This window comes from Vidua chalybeata, chromosome 5 (genome assembly GCF_026979565.1).
Source record: "Vidua chalybeata isolate OUT-0048 chromosome 5, bVidCha1 merged haplotype, whole genome shotgun sequence".
Lineage (NCBI taxonomy): Eukaryota > Metazoa > Chordata > Aves > Passeriformes > Viduidae > Vidua > Vidua chalybeata.
The window spans coordinates 47,447,326-47,474,637 of NC_071534.1; the positions used below are offsets into that span (position 1 = coordinate 47,447,326).

The 27,312-nt window shown below is 36.9% G+C and overlaps 1 long non-coding RNA gene across 2 annotated transcripts; it reads right to left on the reverse strand.

The window, feature by feature from the left end:
* Nucleotides 1–5,226: 5,226 nt before the first annotated feature.
* Nucleotides 5,227–27,289, reverse strand: LOC128788047 (uncharacterized). Of its 2 annotated transcripts, none has more exons than XR_008430945.1 (5): nt 27,074–27,289; nt 24,810–24,964; nt 23,734–23,834; nt 13,336–13,538; nt 5,227–5,568 (listed from the first exon to the last, which is right to left on the reverse strand). It is a non-coding gene; the product is annotated as an uncharacterized LOC128788047 (long non-coding RNA). The 2 variants fall into 2 exon arrangements; XR_008430946.1 differs by lacking the exons at nt 5,227–5,568; nt 13,336–13,538 and adding exons at nt 18,891–19,708; nt 20,312–20,400 and having other exon boundaries at nt 27,074–27,285.
* Between the last annotated feature and the right edge of the window lie 23 nt (nt 27,290–27,312).

Here is a 27,312-nt window from a genome sequence, read left to right on the forward strand (position 1 = left end):
TTCCCACTTTGGGCCCATTTCCATAAAATTCAGAGGGGTTTAGTTCAACATACACTGTTTAAGATGCATCTAATTCAAATAGCCTTCTGTAGAGAATCTTCAGTGCATTCATCCTTCCACAAAGAAGTTCTCCATAAAAGCTCTCTCTTTCAAGCCAGATAGCTCCTGTACATGAATAACTTTCACCATAGGAACTCACTGAGGCAGCAAACCCTGATCTTAGTGTCTTTTCAGAAATAACAGGCTCTTGGAACAATATTCTCTAAGTCCCCTTCAGAAGCAATTAACTGCTTCCAGTACACCTGTAGCATATTAAGCCTGGGAGAGGCCTTAAAGCTACAGTTCACATTTCACTTCAGTCTGGTAAGAAATCAAATAAAAGGGGGAATTTAAGACGTCAGCTAATGCTCATTCCATTCCATATTTCTGGCAAGCAAAATATTCATAGAAGGTGCTTGCTTCCTTTGGCAAGAGAAACCCTATTTCCATCTTAGGAAGCTTCATATTGTATGAATATTTAATTTCCCTTCACTTTAACTAGAGAAAATTTATAGTAGAACATTTTAAGGGCTTTTCTCAGTTTCCAGCTGTGTGATCTACACATCAATATAAAAATCTATGGCATCTGCTAAGACTACCTGCTTTCAGAAGTGACACAGGTGTAGCTATGGTCACCAGCTTGTCACACATATCAAGTTATGAAGTGCTAATGATATCTGATGATATACATTTATTAAAATCACCAAATCAATGACAGCTATGTCTCTCTCAGCATATGGATGATCTGAAGAAAAAAATCATAAAATTATTTAGTAACCTCTGAAAAGTTCAGGTATATCCTCTGCTGGTTTGTGTCTCTCAGACTATTCCAATTCACAAAGGGAAACTATTACTGCGTATGAATTTCCCCTACTATGAGACGGTGGGAAAAATCAAACAAACAGAATTTTTTTGAGAATTGAAAAGCAATTAAAGAACATTGAAAGCTCTATAGGATAAGGTTTTTGAAAGGCCTAGAGTCCTGGTAGTTAAAGAGGACAAGAAATGTCAGGAGTAAGCACATTTGAGTATGTGGCATTGAGCCAACAGTTTTCATATGCTGATCCTACCAATGATATCCCTGTCACATCTGATCATAGTCTAGCTAAAATCATGAAGATGCAGATGAGATAAACCTGAAATAGACTTTTTTGCTTTTGTAAAACTGCAGGAATCTGAGACAGCTAGTATCCATCTAATTGAGATCTAGCAGAAAGAGTAAAATACTTATTCCTAATATTAAAGAGCTGTGACTTACATGCAAACAGTGCACTTCAGAATGAATGTGCCAGTTCAATGTGGCTGGCTTTATTAGCTAATAAATAATATAAATATATAGGCTATATAAATATCAATATAAATGTAGAGGCTATAGACAGCAGATCAACCTCTTCCTGGTGAATGGATGAGAACTGACCTGCATTTCATTCTTGTTCCATAGCTTGCCTTGCAACAAGGCAACATGCATTTTTATCTGTTTAAGGACTAGTATGTTTTTTTTGGTGGTTTAAAAGCTCCATATTAGGTTCAAATGATATACTGTGATGCAGAAAATAATGCGTGATTTAGGAGTCAATGACACTAAAGGAAAAAAAAAACTAAATTAGGAGAAGCTGTCAACTCCCTCAAGGGCAGAGAGGTCCTGCAGAGAGATCTTGATCAAATAGAAAGATGGGCAATCACTGACTGTATGATACGAAGTTGAACAAGGGAAAATGGATTCTGCATCTGGGACGGGGCAACCCTGGATGTATGGACAGAGTGGGGAACAAGAAACTAGAAAGCAGCGCTGCTGAAAGGGAATTTGGTCGATGGCCAGTTGTATGTGAGTCAGCAGTGCCCTGGCAGCCAGGAGGATCACCCATGTCCTGGGGGGCATCAGGCACAGCATCTCCAAATGGGCAAGGGAGGGGATTGTCCTGCTCTGTTCTGCACTGGGGCACTCACCTCAAGTGCTGAGGGCCTGGTTTGTGTGCCACAGTATAAGATATAAAGCTGCTAGAGAGCATCCAAAGGAGGACAACCAAGATGGTGAAGGGCCTTGAGGGAAAGGCTGAGGTGTGTGTGTGAGGAGTGGCTGAGGTCACTTGGTCTGTTCAGCCTGTCAGGAGAAGAGGAGACTGAGGGGAGACTTCACGGCAGTTACAACTTCCTCCTGAGGGGAAGAGGAGGGGCAGGCACTGATCTCTTCACTCGTGTGACCAGTGACAGGACCTGAGGGAATGGCCTGAAGTTCTGTCAGGGGGTGTTTATTTTGGGTATCAGGAAAAAGGTATTTCACACAGAGGGTGGTTTGGTCACTGGAACAGCTCCCCAGGGAAGTGGTCACAGCACCAGCCTGACAGAGTTCAAGAAGCATTGGGACAATGCTCTTAGGCACATGGTGTGAATTTTGGGGTGTACTGTGCAGGGCCAGGAGGTGAACTGATGGGTCTCCTTCAACTCAACATATTATATGACTCTATGATACAGATAGATATAAAATTTGGGTAGATAAACTTTCATCTGGCATTCCCTAAGAGGTAATCCTGTCTGAAACACTGGCTATTCAACTTTAATGTTCTTTGAACATATTTTAAATAGGCACAATATAAATGATATTCCCTTCAATTGGCACTTCTCCTGGGACATTCATGCCTTAGAGCATTTTTAATAACGTACTGACATTATATGAATGTAATGGAAAACTGTCTATTGTTCTTCCACTGGACAAGGAACATTTTACCTTTATGAAAGTACCACAATATTTTGTGACTCTTTCTCACAAAAAAGCAGCTCCAGAAGGCTGAGAGCAGAAAGAAAGATTAAGGTGACCATGTTTTTTTTTTTTTTTTTTGGTTTTTTTTTTTTTTTTTTTTTTTTTGTTTAATCTTAAGCAATCTGTCAGACTAGGCAAAAGAAAAGGGACATATCACAATATGCACATATGTGTCAACTAAATGAAAATATCAACTTCACTCAAAATTTCTTGCTCTTATCAGTAACTCTTCTAAGATTGGCAAGGGATTGCTCTGTATCATTTCAGCACGCTCATGAGAAAACAGAGTCAGTTTGGAAACATGGGTGAGGACATGGGTGTCAAGGGTAAAACTGGGAGGTTATTCTCTGAATGTGACTGGTATCTTGAAGAGTAGCATCAGTCTTGTATGGAAATAATTGCTGTTCTCATCTCTTTTTCTAGTGTTTCAGCAAGGTAAGTAGTTGAGCACTGCCATAATGAAAGTGTCCTGAAAGTACTGCTATGCCAAATCTTCAATTACATCTTCTTAATAGATATTGTGTCCTAAATTTAGAAAGGATTTATTTTTAATCAACAAATAAATAAAAATGGATAAAAATGTCATAGTTTTTTTGTTCCTGATAGATTGGGTAAATAATTTTAGAGACCTACTGTAATCCTTTAGAAGTTTATCATCACAATGAAACAGGAATAGAGCCAAATATTTAGAAATAGGATTGGAAAAGAGAAGCTGTATAGGAAAAGGAATGATATATGGACAGCACAAGACAAACGAAAAAAAAAAGATGAAAAATATTTTAGAGGCCTGAAAGCTCATTTCACTATGACTTTGGGAAAAATTTATATTTTTGCAGGATTCTGTATTTTACAATTGAGAGAGAAAGAAAGCCTACATATTTGAAATTATCAACTGTAAATGTTTGCATTTATAACTTTGAAGAGAGCTTTTCCTTTTGGAACTGTTCATCTACAGTAATCATCTAGAAAGAAGTTACAGAATATTTTTATGTTCACCTCTACCAATAATTTTACATTTCCCATGTAATATATTTCTTTCTTTTTGTTTTTTGGCATCAGGATTGCTGAACTCCTTCTTTCCCAATCCCTCAAATTAGTTTGTTTCTTTTTTTTAAAGAGACTTGAGAAGAGAAGGAATTAATTTTGATCTGGTATCTGTGAAAGTGATTTCATTCAGCAAGAAATTATTTTCTTTTAGCTTGCATTTTTGTACTTATGCCCAGAAGCAAAAGGATGTGGTGTTAGGCTTTTGAGATTAATGCTTTCATTTCGTCTGCTTCACATGATGCTTTTTAGCATTTTTGAAACATCATATACAAAACAAAATTATTTTAGCACTTATTCTGTGTACTGGTTTTATGTCTTAAGAGTGCCTAGCAGACACTTTTTTAGTACCAATGGATTTTTCACCAGACTTAAGCTTTAATTCTTCTGGAAGATGCTCTTCAGGTAAGTCTTCAGGCCCTGTTTCTGCAATTGTATCCACTTGGGTGAAGTCATGCCAAGGCCTGTTCACTTCAAATAACTTGCAGATGACTAATATTTTTTGGGTAGCTCTTCAAAGTAATCACTCTACTGCTTTTGTATACATTCCATGTGCTGTGTATAAAGTAGTTGACATACATTTCTGTATATCACAACCAAACAATGGTTAAACAGATTTCACAAATTCATCTTTTTGATTCTTACATGTTGATAAAGTTGAATTGTACTTACCATATAATTCCTTGCATAAAAAAGACCTACAAAGAGGTTGTTTTAGTTCTCAGTTGCTCTAACTCTGTCTTGGGGAATGCTCTCCAAAGACCTGAGAAACTGAAGAGTTCCTACCTCAGAGGTAGGATTTGAGTGTGGGTCTTGTGTAGCTGAATGCTCTAGTTGGGTTTACTGCATTATTTACACTCACTAACTTACTACTTCTGGCTCTCTGCCGTGGTCATGGGCATTAATCTGTGTTAAGCACCTCAACCTGAAAGGAGTTCACATCTAAGAACCTCAGGAGGGAAAGAGGCAATCAATGTCCAGCCAGGAGACAGGTGGCTCCCTTGCCTGGGAGTGCTGATAGATACCCTTAAGGACTTCCTGCTTTGAGTCATTTCCCTGCTTTCAGTAGACACTATTCTCACAAATAGTGAGAATATTTCTTCAGGAGCTTCAAGATAGCCAAAGCCCTCATGCCTGTCACAGGGTTACAGATTCCACAGAGCAGCAGTGTAATTAGCTTCAACATTGCAACAATTTACTTTGAAGTCCATTAGGTGGACATAGTCTTGTAAATTTATCTCTGAAGATTGGAGAATGGCATACAAGGATAATTATCACAAATGGTGGGAAAAGATAGTGTCAGGAAAATTAGGAGGTCTCAAAATAAAGGAAGTGACCTTGTAGATTATAAATAATGACAAACATCGGAACAAAGGTTGCGCTTTTATTTTGAGAAATGAGACAAAGGACCTGACAATACTCACAGATAAATAGAAGTATAACAACCATAGGGGCCCCAGCTGTCAGAGGTCATTCTGGAGTCACATTTTATAAGCCACAGGCTTCAAGTCTTCTTTGGTAATATTTCAGCAAATAAAACAAAACTGAACTTCCAAGATTTCTCACTAACCATAGCAGCTATTCATCATTCTAAATCTCTACTGGCACTTTCAGAGCTTTTCTGTCACAGTCACTGGAGTGGCAGGAAATTCCTGTATGGAGCTTGTCTTTTCACCCAGCAGTTCCAATTACTTCGGTCCTTGACTGTCGCTTTGACAGCATCACTTCTGAGCCATCCAGCAATGTGATAAAAATTAGGAAACAACAAAAACAACACGTGGATTTTGAATAGTGTATTTCTTAAAAAGTGTTTGAATATGTGTGTGTTAATTACCGTGCTCCATGATCATAAACCAGAGCAGATTTCATCATTTGTATTTCTTTTATCTGTAGTCAAGTGTTTCTTCTTCAAGACCTGTCACAATAACTGATATCATTTCTCCATGTCTTCCTTGTGAGGCAGAGTTGGGATTTTTAAATATTATTGGAATTATCCTATATCGTTTATGAGAATAAATGAATTGTTAAAAATAAACAAGTATTTTCAGAAATTCCTTGATGTTTTCACCATTCAACACTCCTACATTTTAAATGTGAACTGCTTCATGTACATGTAAAAAAGTCTTTTTGAAGTATTAAAAAGTCTGAAATAGAAAATAGTCTAATTTTCATCAGAAATGCTGTTGCTGCTTCTCCACACATATGCCATCAATTAATAGCCTGCATTTTGGATATTGTCATAGCCTTGCTATTTGAAACAATTCATTGGAAACAGTTTTTACAATAATAAAATTTATTAATGTACTTGTGTCCACTGGGCTTGTAAAGACCAATTTCTAGCAGAGTCTGAATAAAACAATGACAGTCCTGTTGAATTCTATGAAGCCTTAAGACTGAGCTTCCCTTTGTTAAAAATCAAAATGTGTCAGAAATCTACTGACTCAGAATAAAATTGCAGGTTACAATTTCACCCTTGGGCTTAATCAAACATGTGGTGTAATATCAAATTTATTGTGTACTTTTGCTTTGAGCTTTGCTGACATTTCAATGCCATCAGCAGTAGAAATGTCGAAAAATGTGATTGTCTTTTTCTGCATTTGGATATGGTGCCACAGTTCACCTCGGCTTTAACAAGTTTCATGATATTGTCCATTTTTAAGCTGATAGAGGCCATTTTAAAGATCATATTTGTGTATATAAAGAATCTCATATCACACTATGTTCGTTATCATGAACAACTAAAATACTACTTTTGCTATATGCTAAAATAATATGTTCTGCTATATGGTTGATTTTAAAGTCCACAGTCCCTGATTACCATATTTATGAATGCAAAGATTATGTGATGGAGTATGATAAATGTATAAATAATATAGTGGATACTTTTTGCCTTTCAGATATTTAATTGCTACATTTTAGACCCCAAAGAACAATTTTTATCTTAATCAAAAAAAGAAATAAACCGGTACAAAATGTATACATTCAGTATCATGTTGCAGACATATTTTTTTAAGCAGATAAAAAGCTTTCAAGTGGCTAGGACATGTGCATTATGCCCATGCATCTGTGTAATGTATATATAGTGTTTTGGTGTGTGTATATTTTAAAAAAAGTGCAGAGGTTTCTTTCTGTACTTATTTTGTGAAAAATGCTGGTCATCTGTATCTGGAATTAGTGTTGTATTTTCTGCTATTAATGTCTAACTTTATTCAGGCAGCTCAATTTTGTGAAGAAATCTTAATAGTGAATGACATCTTTGATGAATAAATAAAAAGGTAATTCTTACTCAACAACGTCCTTTCTTCAAGTACCTCACATAAACTGGAAGTTTATTTTTGCATTCACTGGTGAAGTAGGTATTATTACAGTATTTTAAAACCACAAGAGGTGAGACACTGTAAGACTATAGTGTAATACCTCCAGATGCAGGTGTCTAACTGCATGTGTGTGTTGAAAGTCCTCTCAAGGCACATGCTGACATATGGAGGCAGCGGCAATAGCAGCTCTGCTGTGGATGGCAAACCTTGCTGCCACTGGAACAAGAGACATAGGGTGGCAACTCCTTACATTGGTGGTTTCTCTCAGGATCCTTTGTTGTGAAACTTATCCTGGCAATTCCACACGTGGCACCTAATCAGGGTGATGCTTATAACTCCCTAACAGAAGTTTCTACCAGCTAAGACACCTAGATGTCTGGTTTTTTTAATAGGCTTGTCTCTATACTTTTGACCCAATGGACACCCCATTGCTGCAATATTGCAACTGAAAAATGTGTAAAAGCACAGCGTTTGTAAAGAAATGACACAAAATTTGCTTAAGACTACACCAGATCTTATGACATAATGGAGAAAATTCAGCTCTCCTCAAAGCCAGTGCTAAAACTTCAGAGCTGTGTTTTCTTCATATTTTGTTCCTAATGCTCTTTAGGAAATAAAATTCTTTATTTTCTTTCTGTAACTATGAAGTCCATATGAAATGCTACTTGTTCAGCTTTGTGTGAATATCAGTGATTACCTTCCAACATAAGTGCAATTCAAAAAGATTATTAGACTCTGATTAGGTCTTATTATTATTGTTTGTTTCTAGGATCCTGTTTTTCTGTAGATCCTCATCTGCTGCCTACAGAGAATGCTGGATAGAACATGAAACAGAAATGAGCTTTAAGTGACATTTACACCTCCTAATCTGAGCTATTTGCAATTATTTTATAATCTTACAGGAGAAGCATTAACAGCTGATTGAGACTGCAAATGATGCAGGTAACAGCCACAAAAATGAGTCATCGAGAGCCCGCTGTTGCAGATCTGACTGCAATCCTTCAAATTGTAAACTATATGTTAAACATGCTCCATGACTGACTAAATTCTAAACTTCTCTTTGGCAGTCCTCTTAAATACAGAGTGACACTGTAGCACTGAACACTGAATGCTATCACATCAGCCAAACATCTGTGTCCAAATTTTGGCTTACCTATAAGGTGAGTAAAATTTAGCACCCTGTCAGGTACTAACCATACTGTAGCACCCCTTAGTTTTATTTAACCTTTCTGAATAAAAGAGAATGACCATCTCTGACCCATGTAACATTAGTTTTGCCAGTGTAATCCAAATTTGCTCTTTATAGTCAGTGTTGCCTGCTCTATTTGGTTCAATATTTCAGGCTTTTTCACACAGTTTAATCTGTGGGGGTCATTCATTGTCCAATCTGTGGGAGTGTGAGGCCACATACAGATTCTTCTAGGCTGGAGGATCATCTTGACATCTGGGCTGCAGGTTGGCTGTGCTTATGAAAGGCCCATTACAGCAGCTGCAGCCCTAATATGCTGTTCTTTATATCCCTTTAGTAGCCATATTTTCTGTACCATGCACAACCCACCCCCTCAGCAAGCAGCTCTGTACGGGGCCCCTGCCTGTCACTGCTCTTCACCACCACAGTGACCTGACTGCCCCAGGATAGTGTGCCAAGACAATATATATCAGAGGAAGGTGTCAAAACCAAGTGGAGATCTGGGAAAGCGCTGAATGTGTTGTCATGTGAGGCAATATCCGAGTGGTTGCTCTGGGAGCAATCGTCTGTTCATCCTTGGGCCAGAGAATTGAAAACTGATGCTGACAATGGTCCTCAGCTCAGCAATATGCCTGGGACATTGTCCCACTGCCACTGGCTGGAGCTGATGTGAAGGACACTTGCACAGAGTCATACTAGTTTTTGGCTACTGTCACTCTCTATCTTTGGAATGACCAAGAACAATTTTAAATTCCAGTATGCTGTCATAATAGCCTTGTACCATGATCTCCCACTACTGCCTTACTATGAGCATGCTCTTTACTAGGTATATCAGGAGTTCATTTAATCTCCCCCTATATTAAAATAAAAGATGTTAATATAAATGTTATTGCAAGCAGAAAGATAGCAGGCTTTAACTGCTTAATCTTGTTTTGCAATCAACACAGAAAGGTTAGCATGACAGTGGCCATAATGTACCTAATTTCAAAATCACGGACAGAAAAAGAAAGCAAAAAAATCCCATTAACTTTGACAAAAGGGAACTACAGTAGAATGAATAAACTTCTAAAAAGGAATAAACTGGAAATAATATGAATTATCCTTTATTATATTTTGAAAGACAAACTTGCAAAAGATATAAAGATATTTTTTCCACATATAAAGCTTGCAAAAAGTAAATAAGAGTTTGTAGAGACATTAGATAATCAGGGTATGTGAAAAAAATATAGGGAAAATAAAGCTGAAACTACTTTTAGTGTTTGTGTTAACTGTGGAGAAATTTGGTATCATGTCTGAAGCCCTTGAAAAACAGGTTCTGACATCAAAGTGTCTGTTCCAACAAAATAGTTAATGGAACAAAATTACAAAGCTAAGAATAAAAGATTACTTAGCATTTATGAAATTAATTACTTTAGAGGAATTTAGGTACGAAGATGCCAGTTTCTTTACTACAGTGTGCAACCTTTTTTAAACTACTTTGCTACCCAATGAATGGAATTTACTTATATGTTTCTGTTAAAAAAAAAAAATCCAAGGATGATCAATGAATCTATTTTATATCTTTTGAACTGGGCAATTACAAACAGAATAGAAGAAAAGTATTAGTAGACATGGAACAAATATGATATGTTTGAGGGGAATTAGTATTGCTTTTGTAAAGAAAAGCCACAACTAAAATTTTGCATAAAGTTCACTGGAGGAGTCAGCAACCACATAGACAAGAGCAATCCAGCTGCCAAAGTTGCCCTACAACGGCAAAAGGGTTTTTACAATGTTCCTTGCCCTTTTTAGAACACTCCGGTAAAACAGACTATGCTGCCACTGAGTAGGAGGGAAAGTCCTGGAATAGATGAATAATTGCTGAAAAGTTGGAGACAAAACAAGCTTATACAGTCTACTTTCTCAGTTGAAGGAGAGTACTAGCAGAAAACTATACAAGTGTGTGCTAGATCTGTGCTCTTAAACATAGTAGAAAATGAAGTGGAAAGGTGAGTGGAAAGTGAGATAATAAAGTTTGCTAGTATTACAAATTTATTCAGGGCAAGAAGGATGAGGGCAAACTGAGAAGAGCTGAAGAACATAATCCTTGTTAATAGAAAAACAAGTGAAATGTAAATAAATGCTAAGTGATGTTCATGGGAAAAATAACTTCAGCTCTAGGTACATATATAAACTCTATTTTAACATACAAAACCTTTCACTCAGGGATGATATCTTCAAGTTACAAAGAGTAGATAACTGTAAAGAAATAGTTCTAAGAAACAGTCATCTCAAAACAGAAAATATTGTTACACCTCTCTGTAATTTGACACCATGAGCTTGTCTTGAACACTGTATATATTTTTTGTTCAGTTTTCTGTCCTCCCTCTCCAATCAGAAAGATACAGAGAAGACAAGAAGGATTATTAGAAGTATGAAACAGTTTCAATATGATTGTAAATTAAGCATCTTATTGCTCTTCAGGCTAGAAAAAAAAAAGAAATTGTGAATGTAACAAAAGTTTATAAAGTCATCAAGATCATGAAGGAGTTAAAAAGGGTATGATTGTGTACTGTCTTTTCTAGAGAGAAAAAGCAGCTATCAGATGAAATTTGAATAAGGCAAGTTTGGAACAACAAAAATCCTCTTCACGTAATGAAGTTATTACAGGATACTTGTGGTGTCAAAAGTTGGTACAGGCTTGGAAAAGAATTGTAAGAATGAGCTACTCAAAAAAGCTACTGAATAACAACAATTACCGAGTTTGGCTACCCATAAACTAACAATATGTGTGGCCTGGTAGAGTAGACTTAGGATATATAAATTAATAACTTTTTCCACAGCCTGCTGAGGAATACTTGGGGGTGATGGTTGATGAAAAATTCAACATGAGCCGGCAGTGTGTACTGCAGTGCAGAAAACCAACCAAATCCTGGGCAATTTCAAAAGCAGCATGGCTGGTAGATCAGAGGTGATTCTCCTGCTCTACTCTGCTCTTGTGAGACTCCAACTGGAGTACTGCATCCAGTTCTGGTGTCTCCAACATAACACGAAATTGTTGGAATAAGTCCAGAGGAGGGCCATGAGGGTGATAAGAGGACTAGTGCCCTTTGCCTCAGGAGACAGTCTGAGAAAGCTGGGACTGTTCATACTGGAGAAGAGAATTTTGTGTGGAGCCCTCACAGCAACCTTCCAGCATCTGAAAGTGGCCTGCAGGGAAGCTGGAGAGGGACACTTGATCAGGAACTTTAGTGATAGAACAAGGAATGATGGGTACAAATCACAGAATCACAGAATAAGCTGAGTAGGAAGATACCCAAAAAGATTATTGAGTACAAGTCTCATCCCAGCACAGGAGACTAAGAGCCATACCAAGTGCCTGAGAGTATTGCCCAAATATATCTTGAACTCCATCAGGCTTGGTGCTGTGACCATTTCCCTGGGTAAGTGCCCAACCACCCTCCGTGTGGAGAAACTTTCTCTAATAAAGCCTACATCTCCCCTGACACAACTTCAGTCCATTCCCTTGGGTCCTGCCACTGGGCACTACAGAGAAGAGATCCGTGCCTGCCCCTCTTCCCATCATGAGGAAGTTGTAACTGCAATGAGGTCTCCCCTCAGTGTCCTCTTCTCCACGCTGAACAGACCAAGTGACGTCAGCCACTCCTCACACGGCTTCCCGTCAAGGCCCTTCAACTTCCATGTGGTCCTCCTTTGGACACTCTCATAGCTTTATATTTTTCTTATACTTTTGTGCCCCTAAGTGCACAAAATATTGAATGTGAGGCTGCTTCAGTGCAGAGTAGGGCTGGGCAATCCCATCCCTTGCCTGGCTGATGATGTTGTGCACGCCAGGACACAGGTGGCCCTCCTGGCTACCAGGGCACTGCTGTCCCACATTCAACCGGCCATTGACCAGGAGCCTTTCCAGGGCACTGCTTTTCAGCATCTCATTCCCCAGACCATACCTACATCCAGGGTTGCCCTATCCCAGGTGCAGAATCTGGCACTTTTATTTGTTGAAATTCATTGCCCAGTCCTCTAATTTAGGTTAGATATTAGAAAGAAATTATTTTCTGTGAGGGTGGTAAGACACTGGAAGAGGCTGCCCAGGGAGGCCAATGTGTGCCCCAGGCCTGCCAATATTCAAAGCCAGGTTGGATAAAGCCTTGAGTAACCTGGGCTAGTGGGAGGTGTCCCTGTGCATGGCAGTGGGGATTGGGAATAAATGATCTTTAAGGTCCATTCCAACCTCTTAACATTCTATTATTCTATGAAATATAATTGTTTTTGCAGAGGCATCTTCTCCAGGCTAATATTAGAGACAAAGTAATGAGGTACTTTGAACTTGGTCTTACCTGATACAGGAATGAGTGGTCTATTAAGTTCTCTCCTTATTTTACATATTTCATTAAAAGAATCATTGATTTCTGTATGTATTCCTATAAACAGGATTAATAAGTGCTCAGTTCTGCTTCATGTTGTATTTGGTATAGTTTTATTTCTAGAAAAGTCAAATTAATTTATTAAGATATGTTGCATCCTGGAGTTTGGGTTTAGATTAGGGTTTTTAATTTATGTTAAAATAAGTCAAGTTCTGTAATCCCGCGTTTCCCCCGTGTTGTTCCCCCACCCCGCGGTTTCTGGCCCCATGCTGCCTGCTGCCGGATTCTTACCCCTCTGCCGCTCCTGTAACCACCCCCTCGTCCGGCCCCAGGAAACCCCGTGCCACACGGTCCCGCTCAGCCCGCTCTGGCTCGGTGCCCGCCCCTGCGGGGTTCTCTGGTTGGTCGCTGTTGCTGGCGTCACCGCCACGGCAGCCGCCCCTATTGGCCGGCAGGCCGTGGATCCTCTCGCCCCGCCCCTCCATAAAACCCTATCCCGCCGGCACGCAGGCGCCATTTTCTCCCATGCGAGTGCCGGGAGCGGTCACGTCCTTCCATCGAACTGCGCCACATGATCAATAAACCGTTCCTGCCAAGCACGGAGTAAATGGACAAATTCCTTACCTCTTTACCGGATCCCTAGCGCACGGTAACAGAGGCTGGCCAGCCCACGTGCCCAAGACACGGAGCCGTGTCCAGGAACCCGCGGCAGCAAACCCCGGCAGCACGTGGAAGCTACGCCACAGCCGGGCTCCCAAGAGCCGCGTGCAGCCGGGGAGAGCAAAAACCCACGCCGCAAGATATGCAAATGCACCTCAAGTTTCATGCTATGGATTGAAAACAGGACATTGTTACTGCAGACAAAAGGAATTGTGATATTTTGGTTTTGAAGTATTCACTGCAATATAGCTATTACTAATCAGCTTCTTTTGGTACTAAGATCTGGCTTAAGACTGCTTATGTTTGATGAGTCAGGGATTTCTAAGTGTTTCTTTGTTTTAAGGAGTCCATTAGACCCACAAATTAGAATTCAATAAGAAAGTGGAACATGATATATGAGCTACACCTATACAGACAAGCTGATTATTCTCTGTTTTGCTTGAGGGTCCAATTTGTCTGGTTAACATCTGTGCATATACATTAAGATCCAACCTCAGCTAAAAGTACTTTTGACAGAGAAGCCCAAATGGGAATGAGAACTTTATGCAAGGCTCAACACCTCACCTGCCATAAGGACATGGAAGCAGTCTGCAGAAATGCCCTCTGGCTGAGGGCCACAGGGCATTTCCCACTGTGGATTAAAAAGAGGACACTGTCCCTGAGACCCCTTCCTTCTGCCCTGATGTGTTTTCTGAGAAGTGACAGAGCAAGGACCATAAAGTCAACGGACACCACCAGATAGTTTCTCCTTCACAGCTTGATAGCAGCACCCAAACTTCCACAACTGAAACCTGTTTCCTAGCACATTTCATATTTCACATGGCATGCAAATGAATTAATCTTCAGAGCATTCCTATGCAGTAGGTAAATGTTGCTCTTAAATAAAAAACCCCAACCAGCCAATTCATCAAAAGATAGGAGACAGGCAGTGACAGGAAGGCTTCTGAAATTGCCTTGCATCTGGGCTCAGAATTCAGGAAGTCTTTTCATTTCTGCTATTGCATAGAGGTCATATTGCTATTTGATGTAGTCTAGAAAATGAAATGAGCTATTAATGTCTGGATACATTGCCCCATTAAATTAGAAACATTTACAAGCCCAGAACTGCACATAAAACATAGATAGCACTTCTTATGATAAAACTATAACCAGACTTTGTTTCTCCATTTTGGATAGTGTGACCTGTGGTCTCTCTTTTCTATCTGGCTTATGGTTTACTGCATTGTGTAATTTTACATCCACTTAAAGGCCAGCCAAAGGAAAATACTTTGTTGGAAGTGAGATGTAAACAAATGCCCTGCCATTTTTCTTAGGCCTTCTGCAGAGCTGGGTTACAACATGCCATTTTCATTAAAGGAAATATATTTTAGAATCCATACTGTATTGCTCATAAATATTTCAAGGTACCTGCAAACCTAGGTTAAGAGCTCTCTTGTATTAGTAAACTAAAAAGACAGCTATTGTACACTCAGTTCTTTACACTAAAATCATGTTCAGGAGTAACTAAGTGGACACATATGAGTATTTATTTACAATGTCAACTTTAACCGCTGCTTCTGCACGCTAGCTTGAAAGTAATCAATTAAACAAGGAAAACAAGGAATTCTCACAAACCTTGTTGTTCTATAGCTAAAATCTAAACTCCAAATATAAATTATTGAATACTTTGTTATTAGAACCTAAGTATTTTTCCCCCATATTTTTACTTTAAACAGATACTGTAGATACAGATGTAGTCTTTTTGCATTTACATAAAGCTGCTGTTATTAAGAATATCCACATGAGAGAAGGTTACAAAGATGATCCTTGTAAGAAGGTGAATCAGATAGCATATATTGTAATATAGAGTACTTTTTGCTGTAGCTGAATGACACGTTTAGAAAAGCTGATACTTTGATGAGAAGATCAACTGCACAGTATTCTCCCACAATCTTCTCCAGAGTCTCAATGCAAACTAACATAAGGACACAGCATATGTGTCAAGAGAAATAAACACACATTAAACCAGACATTCATTTTCCTCAAACTACACTCTGAAATCATATGCAACAAAGTACTGTGAAAAGATAGGAGTGCAAATTTTACAGCAACAGTCAGATTTCAGATAAAGAAAAGCTTTTGTATGAAGTTGTATCCACAGTCCCCAGCATAAAATATTAATATTTCTAGCTATACTGCTTTATAACTGAGGAGGAAGTGTTCCTAAGAGATAATAATTTGATTAAAAAAATCCTGCTGTTCAACAAGTATTTAGTGTTTGTAATTAAAAATGTATATCTCTTGGCTAACATGTAGGAACATTGATGAAATATGTTTGATGATTTTATTCAGGTGTGTGATCAGAGCTTAGCATAAAGAGCCTCATATAAAATTGCAAAGGACTATTGCTGAGCTCATATACTGAGGCTATAAATTAACTTATTTTTAATAACTTGATTGACCTATGCTCTTCCTTGTTTTTCGTGCAAGGAGGACTCTAGTTAAATGCTGTATTTGCTTGTTCTCTTTTTTTAAAATAGTCTGGGAGGAACTGAATGTCATTGTCCTTCCCCTTGCTATATGCTGGAGGTCAGGGATTTTTGTTTCTCACAGAACACTTTTGCTTTACTCTGCCTCACCTCCTCACAGCGTCCAGAAGAGGTGGCAAGCTGCTTTTGACAATGTGAACCTTACTATGTTCAGTGTGAAAAGGGAGCTGGTTGTGGTCAGATGTGGGCAGCAAGTCATCATTTAGAAAAGAGCTCCCAACTAATGGATAAAGTATTTTTAAGCATGCTGGAATGGTTCCACAGCCAAGCTGTTATAAATGAATAGGCCTTTTGTTGTGAGCCTTGATCTCTTCCCTCCTTCTCCCTTTCTCCCTCCCCCCACCTCTTTGTCAGGATGAGTCAATATCCTTCTAATTGGGTGTCCTTTCTGGACTTTTTCCCCAGATTTTAGGCATTAGGAAAGTTCAAATCCTTAAACACAGAGCCTAGGTGCCCAGAAACTATTTTTTTCTTTAACAGATTTATTGCTTCAAGAGGTATTCATTTCAGAAGGCTCAACAGTATTGTTATGGAGTTTTTTGCTGCACACAGAAAATGTAAAAGGAACTCAGTTGTACTTCACTGAAATGGCATTATCATCCCAAGAATGAACAAGCTGATTTGTTATGTCTTTAACAAGAGCCCCGTCAACTTCTAAATCATGTTGTGGGATTGTTCTGAAACCGTGGCCCAGTATGCTTTCAGAGTTAACTACCCTGCTATCTTGGTGGAAGCTCTGATTTTGTCATCACATCCTTTCTGACTGCCTGAGGAAAGCGAAAGTGGGTGAAGCCTTCTTTGTCAATAATACCACAGGTGAGAATGGCCAAACTGGAATGCTGATAGTCAGGCAAGACTAAAAATCTGGTAATGGTGCCTCCTAATGGAGACCCCTGATATGCTCCTAGTGAAGATTATTTACAGGCGTGTTCACTGATTTTGCAAATTTTTGCCTTGAGAGTCTTAACAAATAATAACTGCTTGGACTTCACTGGTACCTGGCATCCCAGGATCCCAGGCAAACTTAACCTGCCTAGGAAGCAAATACTGCCATTCTTATTTCATAGGTAATTAAAGGAGACATGCAAAGATTAAGTGTTTTGCTTATAGATGCAGTGAAAGTTTGTGGTAGATTTTAGAAGAGTTTAGGCTTCCTGTGTTAAAAAAAAAAAAAAAAAAAAAAAGCAAAAAAAAAAAAAAGCAGAGGAAGCTATGTTTAAAGAAATGCAGCTGGGACTCAGAATTTTTATAATAAAAGTACTCATGTATTTTATGTATTTTACTGTGCAGTCGTAGTCCATCTCCTGCTCTTGCCAGGATGCTGTTTAAAAAACACTATTAAGTATATTCACCAATTCAGATTTCCTCCCTATTGTCTCTGCAAATCACTTGTGGATATGAAGTGAGAACATCAGAAAGAAGACGGAAAACTGTTGGAATAAATAAGGCCTTCTATTCTTTTTTTTTTTTCATAATGATCAGTGAAAAGGACAAACAGGTTATATTTCTCTTCTGACTAACACTCAAGGAAGTGCCAGCTTGCCAGTGGAGCAAAGTTACCTGCTTCCTGCCAAGAGAGACTCTCCAAACCTGCCCGCCCAACTCTTCAACATCTTCCACTTTCCTTCTTCAATTCCATTAAATTAAAAGACTTGAATTTTATATAGCTTTAGACTGATGCATATGAGTTCAGAGGGAGAGGGAGAACGATGATCAGAAATGTCATCAGATTAGTTTCCCCAGTTCTGGAAATCACCAGATGACAAACTAATGTTCTTGGGTTTAGTTGTTCAGATGCAGAAGACATTACTTCCTTATACCTGAGTACCAGTAATGTCTTCTTTGTAAAAACCCCCACATTAACCAAACGTGGCTGTGTTGTATATAGCAGGCTACTGAGTGGGAATTATTTGAGTTTCTTGGTATTCACTGTCTAAATAAATATGAAGCAATATCCTTGCATTGGCCTTTTACTTATAACTCACAAAATTTACTAACAAAAAAAAAAAATTCCTCCAAACTCAACTTCAACTTCCTCTCCAAGCTCTTAGGAGATTTTTCCACCAGAACCTTCCTTCTAATTCTGTAATGGCCTCTTCCTAAGGTGTCAATCCTTACTTCCTCTATACTTTTGGGGATATAAATGAAACAGGCTTGTTCCCACGAGACCGGAGAATTGCCACCGCGCTGGACTTGTTTCCAGCATGTGCTAACAGGCCAGTCTGGTAGATGATAATTGTTACCCTCTTACAGTGGCAATATGAAAATGAGTCATAAATCCTAACTCAAATCACATATGTCCACACCTCAGTCTCAGCCCTCAGTTTCTATACAGGTAACTCCCTCGGGCAATTATTTGTCCTTAGCCCTGCTCTTAAGGAGAGGAACTTACTCCTTCCAAATTCTATACAAACTTTACCTATGCCTGCCCTTCATGGAAGATGATCTGGGGCTCTCAACTGCTTTCAAACCTTCATTTACCCAGAAAAATCTGTCTTTTTAATGTTGTTTTTAAAATGTGCTTCTCTTACTGGCTGATGGGAAAATAGTCATGTGGCTGGAATATTCCAACACCAAATAGCTCTTGTGATTATCAAATGCCTCAGCTCCATTTCAGCATTTAATCACCTTCAAAAGCCATAAATTGCCCCATGTACTACTCCTCCACTGTGAACGTTGTCTCTTAATCAAACTGGATTAATAAGTTTAAGAGACAATACTCACAATATATGTGAATTTTGGCAGGTTATGGGAATAATGAGCCAGATGTAAAGAGCAAAATAAATTGCAAGTCCATAACCTACAGCTTACAAAGCCTGCAGAGAGCAGAAATATGTGCTGTTAGCAGAGAAAGCTACCAACAGGTTCATAGGCATTTACATTCAACCTGAAAATGTTTACATTATGTCTTGCCCCTACCAAGCTTAGACCTGTTGACAGGGGTAAGTTTCAGTACTGTCTGATAACACAGTACTAACTATATTTTCACTTGGAAAGACCCTTGTATCCCAATACAGAACTAAGAGTTTGCTCGGGAAACCTTTCATGTATTGACTTTATAGTATTGTGGAAGAGATTCATTAAATGGTTTTGTTCCTGTCATTTCTGAATTTTAAATTTATGTATCAATTATCATGTATACATTATTTATCCACACTTAGAGTAAATAGTCCAAATATTTGTTTATTCTATTCTGTTCAGGTGCTGTAAGCATTCTTTCTGATAGCTGTTCATAAAAGCCTACTGTACACACACCTTAACACTGCTCATTAATTGCATTGGAAATTAGAGTCTTTAACTGCTCACTTATCCCAAAGTACTAAAATTTCACTACATGGGCTATCACAAAGTGCAACATAAGCAAACCCCATCTATGGACAGCAGCATGGAGCATGTGTCTGTGTTTTGAACCATAAAGCTGTAATGAAAATATTTTATGGCAGGATCCTCTCAGTTCCAACTCAAGAGCATCAGATCTGTGACCTATGATACAGGCCCTGCTAAGCTAAATATAATGCTGACTTGGTTCAGTAGTTTATGTATTCACAACTGGAAATTAATAACCTAGGTTATGCTAGGGGATTGCAGGTATAGCCTGTGGTTTGCAAAGACAAGTGAGATATCATAAACTGAACAAATGTAAATCTTCTGATTTTGCACAGAGTATAGCACAGGTGACAATAGTACTTTTCCAGTTTTAACAGAGCTATGTCTCCTTTAATTGACTCAGTTGCATGATCAATATCACAAACTGCACATGGCATGCAGAAAACTGATTCCTTCCCAACAGTAATATTTTATGAGATTGGCTGTGGATTTATAAATAAAAAAAATATTTTAAAATGAAGGACAGAAATCCAAAGACAGAAAGACATAAGTAGAAAGAACCTAGTCATAAATTAATGAAACTAAACATCCTTCACACATTAAAAAATAAATTTTAGTATTGATTAATGCAGTGAGAAGCACAATCCCATCCCATTGATACCATACTGACACTTCAACCTGAACTTGCAATTTTCACAAGTTTCAGTATTTGTTTTTGAAACTGTTACCTGCCATGCTTAATGAAACTAAGCGACAATTGTATTTCTTTTAGTACATTAATATAATTAGAGTTTTAAAAAGCCCACTTCAGGGTTAAAATAAATCATAAAACTTCATTAATTATTGCATGATAAGAAGTCCAGCTTGCTGGTTTTTTTTAGTAAAGTACCGTAGGTTTGTGCTACTGTTACTTTGTCTCCTTTAATAAATATTGATTAGGATTAAATACTTTATAACATATCTTTTTCCATTCATTAATTCTAGGCATCCACCTTCACAAATGAGGATAAATGTATAATCTCATGGTCTAGTGTAGCATATCCTTTATGCATGCACACTGCAAGTGTGTCTAGACTGATACTTACACAAACATTACAGAGTATGTACAGAAATCTGCTGTGTATTTTCTTCACTTTCTTTTACCAAATTCCCAAACTGTGTATTTCACTGCAATCTGTAGAGGAAATTATTGTAGTAGTTTCCAAATTGCTGTATCCATGGGTCAAGAATTGATTTTTTTTGGTCAATGTGAGGCCTAAGTCACTCTATTGTTCCCAAGTTCAACCATTTACATTGAGAAAAAGACAAAATATCTTCTGCTTTATTTTAAGAAGCTCTCCTGTGTCATGACACCTTGGTGCTATTTATCAGCTCTCATTCAATAGGAAACCTCATACAAGAGGAGAATTTAATATGTGATAAGATGTGAAAAGCTTTGGATAGCATAAAAGAGAGTTATTTGTTGGTATTAAATGGGGGAAACAAGCATTTGTAGTGATTCTGCTTACCCTCATGTTTTGTATTTTCCAACTACAGTTTTTTGTAACAAGAAAATTAAATGTCTGATAAATTCAATGTTTCTGAAGATTAACTTCCATATTTTCCCCATTGTAGCAAAAGATTTATTATTATTTTTTTAATTCTTAGCATACTTGATGCCATATACAATGGCAGGCAAAAGGAAATACGTATTGAATATATGTCTTGAGTGCTCCTTCACATAAATTTCCAGGTGTATATTTGGAAAAGTGGTGTGGGCGGGAATCTGCTCCCACCACTGCAAGTGACAAAGTAATGAGAGAAAATGGCACTAGCATTTTTGCTACTCACTTGGTTTACTTCTTAATTATATTTATGGTGCAAACTGGTTAAAAATGTACCTTCTATTCAGAAAAACAGGTGTCAAATCTTTTTGAAGACCAGAGTCTTCAAGTGCTTGAAAGTTTAACTAGCCACTGGAGAGGATTGGTTACTACTGTTATGAAACCAAATCTGATTAAAAAAAAAAAAAAAAAATTACTGACATAACAAATTTGGGCAAAAAAATTAGGGAAGTGGTCTGACATCCAGGACTGGAACAACAGAGATTTTAAAGTGAAAGCACCCATGCAACAGTTGCTTAAATTTTCCTTGTCTGTTGTTCATGGCTATCCGAATTTTACTTTGACTATAATAAATTGTATTAAGTCAAAAATGCAAATAATTGATTGAGAAAATACAGAGATCATTTTGGAAAACTTCAGAAAAATATTTCACTTGCTTACATTGATCACTGGTTATCAAGGTAATTTAGTCTGCTGGCATTTATATCTTGAAACCTTCTCTGAGAGAGCAGCTAGTATGTTAGAAGTATAAAAAAACTGAATACAGACAATCTTATTTGCAATAATAAAAGGAAAAAAAAACCCACAGCACTGACCTTAAAATAACTGATTTTATAAGTTTACAGGAGTCTATTTATAGATCTTATATTTATAAAACAATATGAAATAAAATTAGACTCCAATATTATGACTTATACAGCATTTTCATTAATACTTTAAAATGTTTGAAACAAACCACAGAAAAAGTAAAAGAGAAATAAAGGAATTTTGCACTGTAATAGGCTTCTACAGTAAACTAAAATGTATTAACTTATTTTAAAGGCAAAACACAAAAGTTCCAGTGATTTTTATGTCCACATACAAACATACATACATAATTCTTTCTCTCTCAATGATGTGTGGCAGATATTACACATATTAGTGAACAGTGTAATTGTGCCACTATTCACCAGGCAGGACTGCATCTCCTAGACAGGATCCAAAAATACCAGCTAAATAAGAGGCACTTTAAATCCAATTTGCATTTTCTGTTTCTGTCAGTATTTTAGCTGAGGTATTATGATAGTCCTGTGTAAATATTTGGTTCTTGCATGGTAGGTGGTTTAGAATTGCCATTAATTGATAGAAAGTATAACTGAATACTTTTTGGAGTTAATATCTCCATTGTGATATCAGAACTATAAAGTCACTTTTGCTATTGCTTATTAAAGTAATACATCTGAAATTATTCTAAAACTAATAGTCAGTATCACAACTATGCAGTCCTTGAAATGGAATAGGTAATTTCCTCTTGTCTTTCCAGTTATTTCAGCAACTCTATAGGATGGGCTAAAGGCAATTGGTCCTTATCTTTTAGTTTTCTTCCTGGGGAAAATCTCCATCCTAGCAGCACAGCCACAGAATTAGATCAGACCTGGACTTAAGATTTGTATAACTAAGAAACTGAGGCTGAAGACTATTTTCCTCCCTTCCCTGTTTTAGAAAACGAAAGTGGTGTCTTTTTCCATCCTTACTTGCATGGGTTTGTCTACATCTGTCAATGTAGACAAAAAATAACTTTGATACAGATGAAGTTTTGTAATTATGTTGTTGTGTAATATTATTTTGTAAATTTTGTTCTGTTCAATGTAGAGAATTGCATATTCCTGACTGGCAAACCCGCCCATTATTTTAGGCAAATATACAAAGAAACAAAATCATGACAGCTAAAAATACTTGTGGAATTGACTGAGGATAATATTTATGTTTGGTTTTTTTCCTATTTTATATTTTACAAGTAATGATTTAACATGTACTGCATTTTACATGTACCATCTGGATGAGCACTTGATGCTAAGAGTTTGGTTCAGTCATCTACATGGATACCAAAATGAAAAACCAGAAGCATATCTATTCAGGCAATTAACAGAAATATTGATCATGATACAGAGCAAAAACCCTCACAAAATATTTTACTTCAAGAAAACTATAATTCCCAATTGTTGTTGTACTCACTTTTTTTTTTTTCTTTTTTTTCAGTTGTTACAATATGGGTGAGAAATAACTGCAAGATAACCCAGTTGCGAGTGAGAAGCATCGGGAAATAAATTCTGTTTCTATGTATAGCAATGACTTTTTATCAACAATTTGGCTGTGCATTCAGTATTATGGACTCATAATATGCAAATGCATTTGGCTGTTAATACACATTTGCAACTTACATGTTACTGATTCCAAAGGAACTGTTACAATATATGCTCTGAATATGTATGAGGAATAATACACAATATGTAAGTAAGAGCATTCTATATTATGAAAGTATAAAATAGAATGCACACTATTTTTAATACTCATTCACAGTGTACTCTCTTGCAGCTCAAAAGGAACATCTGTACTCTGTATTATGAGCTCATATTAAAGATGTACAGAATTAACTAAATTTTTATAGATCTCAGGATGTGTTACCACGACCTCACACAGCAATATAACATATAGTCTTCTGTTACACTGCATTATTTATTCTATTTGTAAAACATACTTGGTTTAGTATTTTCAGATTTAAAATTTTGGGGAACAGATTGATTAGATATTCTTTTCACATGAAAATATTTTTGGTTTTGTAGAATAAGGTATTTTTTAAAACATCATTTGTGATTAGTTTGATACTGCTGAGAAAAGGTAATGTAAATTTCATGAATACTTACAATTGTAAGGAATGTGAATGAAATACTAATGTAGAATAATGTAGAATAATGCCAGATCCAGATATTTCTCAGGGTGCAAAAGCATAAGGAGCCTCGTCAACCTGAAAAACATCAGAAATATTTAGGTGTTTTTTTTTTTTTTTTTTTTTTTTTTTTTTTTTTTTTTTTTGTTTTTGGTTTTTTTTTTTTTTTTTTGTATGCTATAAATACAGCCTCTAGGATTATTAGGACTAAATACTGCAGAAAAAAAATTATTAAGTGATTATAAATTTACTAAGTCTCTATATAGCTCATATTACAATATTCTGTGTTAAGCTAGCTACACTTTTTGATCAATATTTGCTTAAAATTCCTGCCCAGTTAACTCAAAAGATGCTGTTGTCCATCACTTGCTTTTTAATGTCACTGCAAGTTCCAAATAATTTTCAATGCCTTAAAAATCAGTACAGAGTTAGAAAAATTAATTTTTGCTCAACTTTATTTCTTCTGATGTCCTAAATAAGGTTTTTATTAATGAAGGTGCAATATTAACTGTAAAGAGAAAAGCTGAATAAATGAAGGAATATATATGCAAATTAATTAACTGTTGCAATCCCGCACGGCTGTAATTGTATACTGAGCACTTCTTACTTATTTGTAGGAATGTAATGAATTACTAGTTGACATTTTGTTGTGATTAAATGTCATTTTCCATGCTTTAATATATGATCTGGTTTTTTTCATGAGATCTATTACCTGCTTGAGTGAGCTACTTGCTTGAGCTTGCTAAGGAATAGCTGAGACTACTGTAAGCCAGGCCATGTGATGTGCTTCACCCTAAGCAGGACAAACCTTGTGCAGCTGAATTCATCTTCATGTAACTCCTTGATCTTCATTAGAATTACATCAGAAAAAATTAATCTCAGTGAATCTTCTTTGCTTTACTTAATAATTTATCATTTTTAATGAAATCTTTACCACCTGTGTTAGACAATATTTTACAGAAACTATTTCTATATTTCTTATATTTATTTCTATATTTATGACTATATTTCTTATATTTGGTCTAAACAGAAAAACAAAATGGAGAAAAATACCTCGAGCCAGCAGAAAGCATTAAGCCTCATATTCCCTTTTTCCCCATTGTGGAGTCCACCCCATGGCAGAAAAACTTCAAACCTGGATAAGGATTCTTTTATTATAGAAAAACCTCTTGCTCCCAGGTACAGCATTACTGGAACAAGATGCTCCTCTAAAAGATAATGCATATCTTTATTTCAGCTCTGGTTACAGAAGGACTTAAACCTACATGTGTCTAGTTATTTTAGACATTCAGCTGTTTATTTGTTTCTGTTAGTGCTCTTTGGAGGTGGATTGCCTTGGCCTAAAAGGGGGTGGTTGCGCTGCTAGGACCAGCTGGTATCCAAGGCACCATCAATCCCACAGCACTTCATGCTTTATGAAGTACAAATCCTCATCTACAACACAGCTGCAACCAGCTTTGCCCTGGCACCCGACAATTTACATGGCTTTTTAAAGGATGCTTTGCAGAAGGATAATATAAAAGCTAGGTCATGAACTCCAGGAACCAAAAGTCCTCCAAACCAAGCATAATAGTGATCTTCAAATTCTCTTTTACTATCCTTTTATGCATATATTGTGGGTATTTCTGCTTTTAATTTATATTTAAAAAATGGTTTTAAAAAATTATAAGCTTCACTTGTAATTATTTATTTTACAATATAATTTGGTTTTAATTCCAAGTTTTTAATTTAGCCCTTTTAAGTATAACTGTCTTTCCATTTCAGCATTGCTGCACTATAAAATATTTAGGGCAGAGATCCTGACATGATCCTAATACTGAAAAGACTGGTGAAGTTTAGAATAATATACATATGCTAAAATTACATATTACAAAGTTGAAAATCATGTTCTCAGGCATAGCAGAAAAATAACTTGAACTCACAGGTACTGAGATTGTGTACAAGCAATCAATCACAAAAAGATTCAATAACATTATTGTCCATTATTCAGAACTATTTAAGGGTGTTAAGAGGGAAGTAAAATGTCTTCAGTTTCCTCTGAAGAAAATCAGCACCAGTTAAAGAATAGCCTTGGGGAAGGAAAGGGTAGTGTTAGGATGGGGTGGAAAATTTGAGTGACTAAACCTTTATTGATCCTTAAGTAATAGCTATTGACCACATTTTTTATTTGAAGAGTTATGCACAATTTTCCTACAGCATTTCTGAGATGGGCATCTCTGCTCTCCACAACTTCCTCCAGCACACATTATTTTAAATCCAAAACCCCACAAACACTAAAAGTTTGCATGGAAAATTCAAGCTCAAAATATAGCTCAAATATTTAATAATGTGAGTAAACAACCTCTGCAGCTGTTAATTTTGGAATATTGTGGGCTTACTTTAAATAAACAACTTGCATCTTTCTAAAACACTTTATTATGTTCAGTGACGAGTCTATTTTGACTGCAGGTAATATCTTTTGTATGGCTTGTGTGGCAGCTCAGTCTAGGAACTGGTGGTAAACAATTTTGTCCTGAAGACATGGGATTATATTGTATATTTCGTGCACTTTTGATAGAAATGTGTTTTAAAGAATCTTTTTAATAGAGAAAGAAACTTGGAGGGCTTTTTCATGGCGATAGTGGTGTGTGGGGTTTTTTTGCCAGGTGTGGTTTTGTGGGGTTTTTTTGGGGTTTTCTGGTTTTGTTTGTTTATCTGTTTGGTTTTGTTAGTTTGTTTTGGTCAGGGTTTTTTTTTTTTTTTTTTTTTTTTTTTTTTTTTTTTTGGTGTGGTTTTTTTTCCTTTAATGAAATTTTAACTTGCCTACAAACTGTATTTATTTTCTATTTACAAGGCTTTCGAATTTCTCTTCACATCAGTCCCAAGATTTGCCATCAATTGCCTACAAGACCTGAATTTTATGGTTTAGCAATGGAACACTTTATTGGAAGACATATGTGCAACAGCCAGTAATTTGGTTGCTATGGTATGATACATAAACCTCAAATTTGTTGCCTACTTGAAAGGCTGCTGGTGTTAGTATCTGAATTTCCCACTTCCTGGGAATTGTCAATAATGTTTTAGAATGATACGTATTTCACAGGAAAGTAATCCAACAAATATTTGAGATTTGCTGAGTATTTGTTAGAAGTATGCTGTACTGTCAGGAAGTGCGTATGCCAATGAGCTTTGCCTATCTGTGGTATCTCATTAACAAGAACCACATCTGGACCCATCTTACAATCACAGCCTTTGGTATGCAATATGTTGCCTATTGCACAATATTTTTAATGTACAATTTCAGTGAGTTGTGCTTTTTGTGTATTGAATTCTCTCACCTTCTCTTAATCTGATTTTGTTTAGGAGTACCTCTGACTGCATCAGTTGTACTGTCTGCCAAAGATCCTGTGAATTCACTTAGTTGCTTTAAACTCTACAACTGAACCTTGTCAGGGTCAGCTTGTCCCATCATCTTTTTTAAGAAGATAAAGTGAACGTCATGGGAGTTTACCATGTGGGTTTCATAGATAAGGTTAAAAAAACCCACCAAAATCCCAACCCTGGGTGGTATCAGCTC